Source organism: Opisthorchis viverrini (genome assembly GCF_000715545.1).
Source record: "Opisthorchis viverrini unplaced genomic scaffold opera_v5_186, whole genome shotgun sequence".
Lineage (NCBI taxonomy): Eukaryota > Metazoa > Platyhelminthes > Trematoda > Opisthorchiida > Opisthorchiidae > Opisthorchis > Opisthorchis viverrini.
This window is the reverse complement of record NW_008751844.1, coordinates 393,151-400,593: the sequence shown is the minus strand read 5'-3', so window position 1 is coordinate 400,593 and position 7,443 is coordinate 393,151. Positions and strand designations below refer to the sequence as shown.

At 44.0% G+C, this 7,443-nt stretch overlaps 1 protein-coding gene across 1 annotated transcript in view; it reads left to right on the top strand.

Moving 5' to 3' along the window:
- Nucleotides 1-7,443, top strand: part of T265_07810 (hypothetical protein) — a gene marked incomplete at both ends in the record, with an annotated part of 73,649 nt that overhangs the window by 18,583 nt on the left and 47,623 nt on the right. The gene's annotated exons all lie outside the window — the stretch shown is intronic.

The window sequence follows — 7,443 nt, the reverse complement described above, 5'->3', positions numbered from 1 at the left end:
GCACATTCAGCTGGAGGACATCATAAACGAGAGTTTCAATTGAGTTTCCCGTGAAAACCAAGTTGATTTGCAAACGAGTGTATTTCTCGAAAACAAAATAAAAAGCCAAATTGATTTGCAAATGAATATATTTCTCGAAAGCAGTGCAATTTGGGTTCAAGTAGATTATAAGGTTGACGGAAACTAGGAGACTACGCCTACCTGATGAGCCTCAAGAAGGGCGAAACCGGTCGTGGGCTGCCAAAGAGTTTTCAGCAACCTTGTGAGTAGTTTCGTTTATGAAATCATTTTGTTGTTTATACTCGGGCTGGTGACAACGAGCAGAACAGCTTTAGCAAAACTTGAGGAACGGGAAACTTCAGACTGCAGGCATAGAAGCTACTCCAAAATCCACTGCTCCGGAGAACATAATGATATCTTTGAAGCTGTTGTCTGCACACCATCTTAAAAATGAAAGGTGGTCAGTACTAGAACTATTAGCTATGAGGCCAATACATTGTCATTGATGGTACCTCTGGAACCACGTGACTTGAACTGGAATTATTCCTCGGTTCTTCGTACTGAAATCCTTCTAATGTATATAACAAGTTTCTCCCTTGAGTTTTACGGACGGACACTAGTGACTGGGTCAGTTATGTCCGCAAAATGCATCAACTTGAAATATCTTCTTGAATGCTGCGGTCTTTTGCATTAGTAGACGAAGAATATCAAGGTCTTTCAAGGACGTTCTAACGCAGAAGGATAACTGGCAACCTTGGTTGAAATCAGATCAGACAGGAATCATGCGACAATCTATCGTTCCATTTCCATCAAAGTGAGAGATAAGCCATTTAAAGACAAATTCCGAAATGAGGGGACCCAGCAATCTCAGAATTTGGGCCAAGGACGGCAGTAGACGGAACTGCTATTAGTTCTACTTAGTCCATTCGTGATAGTTTATACTTTAAAATTGTCAGTGCTTTTAGGTTTGCTCTGGCTTGAACAGTTCGCAACAGGACAGAGTGTTTGCGCGGCCGTAGACGTCGGCGTCTACACCGACGTTACTCTCTTTGATAATATTGATCAGCGGCAGCTGGTTGCAAAGTAGGGCATAGTCTGTAACCAGCTGTCGTAAATCAACATTATCAGAGATAGTAACGTCGGTGTAGACGCCGACGCTCTAAAGCCGCTCAAACACGAAGTTTATTTGGTTACACTTAAACTCTTACGGAGAAAAAGAGAAGATAGTGGGTGAGGGAGGAACCTGGTACAGGCCTATCGTAAGGATTATGAATTCTCCACATCTCCAAACGCTCGGCCAGACCATATAGAGGGTGACTGGCAGCACAAACACCACTGATACGCCGCTATTTCTTGCAATGTCTTCAGGAAATGGAGTAATGTGCATTCCATCCTGGACCGCAACGCACCCTTCTTTCAAGTCAAACATTGTCCACCTCGATGTCTGCGCAATTTTGAAGGAGGAATGGAGAACAGCACTCGTCTCGTTAGGTGGTGTCTCGATATGCATAGCACATGGCCGAGCCACGATAGTCGTAGCGGTACCGGATGTTTTCCGCGCACAACCAAATACGCGTTTCCTAACCATCTTCAAATAAATTCGCTGACTTTGTCCGACGCGCTTTCGAGGTATCGGTGTTAAAAAACCGAAGACGCCCCAAATCACCTACCTCCAGATGTCTCGCGACCGAAGACGCCCCAAATCACCTACCTCCAGGGGTATGTCTCGCGGCTGTAAAACACTACGGCACTTGAGTGTTACTGACCGAGTGTTTTCTGGCGCCACAAGTGATTCGTGCACTGATTTCTTTAAACACACTTCCGTCGCACAACATACTGGAAGTAACTACGGCAAAGGGGCTGCTACACAAATCGAACTTAATCCTGATGACAGCTGTATCTACGTTTCGCTTCAAATAAACATTTGGTGTGGAGCATGGCTCAAGCTCGCGAAACTCTACGCTAAGAGAAGGCCGCTCACCGAAGAAGATGATAACGAAATCCAATGACGAGAATAGTAAAGTAACTTAAATACAAATTTTATGGCCATCGGGTACCCAAATGTGTTGAAAAAGTGCAGGTTTCAGGTTGTGCGGTAATTGATCATGTGCGAATCGTACAGACAGCGAAAACGACTGAAGTTATTCTTTGTTATCTTTTGTAATACAGGCAAATTTACGTGCGAGTTTTCCAGAGCCACGGGAACTGTGTGGTGGATTCACAAACTGGATCCTCACAAAGTACATCTTATATCGTATCTCGTGCGTCCGTTTTACGGTCAAGGTCACGGTTCTACAGACTAAGCATAGGTAGGTTATGTAACAAGTCTTCTTGTCGTTGTTTACTGAAGGAACAGCGTTGATGGAGACTCCTCGACAGCCCACGACTAGTTACAAGCTTGGGCACCTTCCCCGAGTTTCCGTTCAGTCAACCTTATGTTCTAATTAGACCCATATTGTACGAAATTCATCTAATACACGCGTGCACTTCAATGAGCACACGTAGATCCGGCGTTTCACTTGTAACGATCGCAACAATGAAGCGTAAGCTCATAGAAACTTGGGTGTGGGTTAATTTCAAAAGGGGCTGACGCAAGCGTTGATATGCCATACTGTTTCTTTTTTCATGCGATTCGGTCAAGCTTGAAGTTTCAGAGGTGTGACATTTGATACCGGAAACCCGACAGCTGCGGTTGGTTTCTAAACGCTTTGGAGACAGATTTGGTCGCACTCGTTCTGTGTTAAGTGCTGCTGTTGATTATGTTTATTGTGTCTCGTCGGCAGCTAAACCCAACTATCTCTTAGAAACTTGTGAGACGTTCACAAACTATCGGGAAACAATTGCATTTCCTGCGTCACACAGAGGTTGAAAAAAGTTTACTTTTTAAAGAATCGCTACCAATTAGATTGCTACCCTGATTAGGTCAGACTAAAGTGGGAGGGAATTTCCACCCAGGCCCCGGAAAACTGTTCGAAAACACGGTGCGAAGAGTAATCATTTTGCCAGCTTTATGGGGGATTGCGAGAAGCTTTTCGGGATAGCGAGAAGCAGTGGCTGTTTGAGTGTTAGACAAGAAGATATTCATACAGTATTTGCGCATTACTCCCACTCCCTTACCAACATCTTTCTAGTGAGCCCTCTCTGGTATATTATACGATATAGGGTACCAAGCCCTGGTAGTTTTGATCCTACTCTTCGACATGACTCCTACAACACATGAGAGATTCTCGGAGAACATTTCAGACACCAATAATTCCCACCCAAGTTTTCTTTATTTTCCAGCAAACAGCCAGGCTTAAAAACCTATCCATTCAGGGAGTGAAAATATCTCCCTAGTCTCATAGATGCTCTCTCAGGAAATAGCAGGCCAAGGCGCTGGATACCACGAAATAATTTGGCTTGAACTGAGAGAGAAAAATCGTTCAGCTGTAACACCCTTCCGGTGCCTAACTGCCATGCCCTCGGAAAGAAGCACGAGGGCTGGGGTGCTGCCAGGTTGCCCAAGCCTAGACAGGGGAAGTCGAGAGGCAGAGGTCGGGTTCGAAACATGAAACTTCCGATCAGTAAATTTGCGTTCTAACCACCTGAGCCTACTCGCGCCCTGGAACTGAGAGAGCTGAATGCTGGTTTGTCACCGTGCCATTACGGTACCTATAAACAGGTGTTATTCTCACATAACGCCGGAACGACTGCAGGCTTGAACCCGCAGATGTGTTCGTAAGTTGTGCAGTGGTTCCGAATCCAAACAGCTGCACACGTCTTCTTGGCTTCTCCGCGTTAGGTTACAAAGGAGAACAGAACCACTGTTGGTATACAGCTGTTTTTAATACGTAGAGATGAATTTGAAACAGAACAGTCGCTTGTTCCGACAAGTGATATTCTATTAAACTCTATATCATCCACCACTGAAACCAAATTCAGTTTGACGTGAATTTGGATTGATTTCTTCAGAGACACGTGACCAAAGACGGTTTACTACGAATGGGAACGGCATAACTTTCTCACCGATGTGCATCTCATTATACATTTTGGAATTAAACTGTCTCTTGAAGGCGTATTTGACTCCTTCGAAACCCAGACAATTAGAGGATCATCTGCTGTCCCACAAATTCTGCGTTTTTAGGACAAGCTTTTTTCTGGGACATCTGGGAATACAGTGCAAGAAAAATAAATCAGCAAAAAGTCCGTGGATTTATGCTTGTGTTAAGGATAATCCTTTAGGAATGAAGCACAGTTTTGAAAATACTAGACTCGCAAGTAAGAAACATAGTCCAGGCCCTGAAAAATGAACTTTTTGGGGACAGTTTGTAGCTAGTTGTAGTTAGTTTACATTGAACTTATTTATCAGAATTCAAAAACTCAGTAAACAAGCACCCTTTGGGTTTAAGTATTTCTTGTCAACATGTGGTTGAAGTTCGTATGCAAACTATTGGTCTTATTCTCAACAGTAACAGAGATCTGTATTCATTCATGATCCTCTTTTCAGGTAGCCAGGCGATTATGTTAGCGCTGTTAGAATATCCGTAATTTAAACACCAGGAGCCATGAGGTTTACTCTCATGTGTACATGCAAGGTATACGATCCAGTACCTGGCCTTCGTTGGTCAATAATTCTATTGATCAAAGACTTTCCATTTCAAGGCCATGCAACTCGAAGTGTGGGAAAGCCGATAGAGATGCGAACTTGAGGTAAGGATCGGCTGTACTAGAACAGCAAGATGGTGAATGTGCGGAGAATCATCCCCCCCCAACCTGGGTTCCAAGGAATTTGCAGTTTGTCTATCTCCCTTGTTCGTTCTGTGATTGCTATCTCAAGTTGTTTCTTCTCAGGCTTGTTTACACTGCACTGCGCGGTATTTATCCAGTTTTCTAAGCCTTATAAATCCATCTTCCTGAATCCCGATAACCCACCAACACTGAGTACGACTCAGTGGACGTCGCCATTAATACATCTAACGACTGGCTGTGGATCTTTGTACTCCGAAGTTTCCACGAACGAGTTATCAGACACATAGCTTTCCTCAGAAAAATTTAAAGCAACGAGAGCGAAACTGCACTACTCAAAAGCCATCTATTATCTGCATTTGTCGCGTTAACGAGAGGGCGTGTCTGTGGTCTTCTCCCTACTGAATAAGTTTCACGACTGCTCCACCTATTCGGTTCATAGTCTACTTGTTTTGATGCTAATGTCTAAGTAATTGCACGTCTAAGGTTGGTAACGTTCCTTTTATTCGCTTGGGTGGAGTAGATCCTGTTGATTTAGCTACAGCGTCAGCACAAATCCTCTGTTCCTATAGAATTTCATCATCTTGGAAGACAGTTTAACCTTGATGAATACGAACTCCCATTTGAACAGCGCGTAGCGGATTCGAGGTGAGGTTAATTTATTCATAGTTTGGATTCCTGTCTCTGTTTCAAAGTCAGATTCTCATGACCAGCATGTCAAAACTCCGGAAGTGACGAGGAGTTGGGAACAGCTGCCTAAAACGAAATCGGGACATTGGTTAACCTGTGTGTCACAAAGGCTCGGAACTCACCGACGAAATAAGAGATGTTTGGTGTGGGTTAACAGTTAGATAAGATTAGAAGTACAGAAAGGCCGCTGATGCTACCCTCAAACAATCGTGACATGTGAAACGGAAGTGAAACCGGGTCAACAATAAATAAGGGGAGAATTCAAGGTTAACTATGACAGATATGAAGGCGGTTGCTTATTTCCTTCTGATAAGTTTCGGGGAATTGTGATGTGAACTGAGTGCCCTCGCCGGTAGCTGACAATAAATCAGTAGTGGAAAGTTCGAGTGATATCGACAATGATCAGATAACCATTAGGCCACGAGCGACTGATCAACAGTGTGATTATCTCGAAATTAGGCAGGATATAACGCCGCTCATCGTTCAGTCACGCGATCCACATCACATGATCACACATGTTGACTGGCTCCTCGATTGACTACTTCCCAGATGGAAGTATCACTCAGCGCGGCTCACTCGATCGAAATTAGGCAGGATATAACGCCGCTCATCGTTCAGTCACGCGATCCACATCACATGATCACACATGTTGACTGGCTCCTCGATTGACTACTTCCCAGATGGAAGTATCACTCAGCGCGGCTCAAGACTCTCTGGAGTTTCGTGAGACGTGCACTGCTGCTGATTCCCAATAAGGATGAAACAACTGTACAGCGCTTCTCGGCATTTCAACATAGATTGGTTTCACTTCCACGACGAAATCTCCATTGAAACTTTTCGAATCTCTTCAGATCACTAAAAATCTATATGTAGCTCACGAAGAAAGTAACTCCACAAGATGCCGTTAGTTAAAATAGCTACCGGGCATTTGCATACTTCTCAGAAGTTTTCTGAAAGCTCTTTGACAGCCCACCACCGGTTTTGTCGTAATTGGAAAGCTCTTTGACAGCCCACGACCGGTTTTGTCGTACTTGGGGCTCATAAGGTAGGCGTGGACCTCTGGTTTTCATCAACCTTATGTTCCACCTCAAAACCAGGTAGTACGCAACTGCTGACTTCGCAATTTACCTTGGTGTCAAAGACAGATGCAAGTAAATTTCTGGCTCATGCTTTCCTTCAACTAAATGTTCCTCACAAACGCGGCTTCGTGTTTCAGTTTGCATGATTTTTGACAACAGCATAAACGACAGATTCTTCGGAGTCTCTCGATACCACAAAATCAATTTGAAGATTGATTATTCGCATCGATTGCCGCAAATACTCCAAGCGTGGAATTCAAAAATCTTATTTAAACTACTGGACATTAGGCTCCCTTCGCTGTTACGCGTCAACTAATTACGACACCGTCCGCTGTTTCGGCACCCCTCACACGGCTACAGAGCTCGGACAGATTGGAAGGCGTTTTGTCGTAACGGGAAAATGTGAGATTATGTTGAGTCAGATCATTCAATAAGGAAGTTCGCGGAAAAAGGTTGTCTGAAGCAAATGAATTGGACTGCAGTGTGATCACTTCGATAGAAGTTGTGAGCTTCTGTCAGGTGCGATAGTGAATTGTCTGACATAAGGAAGGTTAACTTCTGTAGAAAGTAAGACCGATGGCCTCAGGAATAAGCATCTTTTGGTTGAAGCAATAAAATGGGTTAGGATAGGGGTCATATCGTACGAATCAAAATGCTCAGATGGGCAAGATGGTAATCGGAAAAGTAATCGATAGCCAGTAATCTAAGCCGCAAAAAAGCACTTAACGAAGCTTTTGGGTTGCAAACTTCACTAAGTAGTTGAAGTTGGTGTGATCAATCGTGACTTAGATGCTAGTCAATGCCCTCCTAGGAATTCGTCGGATGTGCACTGAGGACGATCCAAAACGAGGAGGATGAAACACCACGATGTTCCTCAGCTTCTCAGAGGGATTTGACACGAAGCATGATAGCCTCGTGTCTAAACAGGAGCAGCTAAGATGCAGAGATT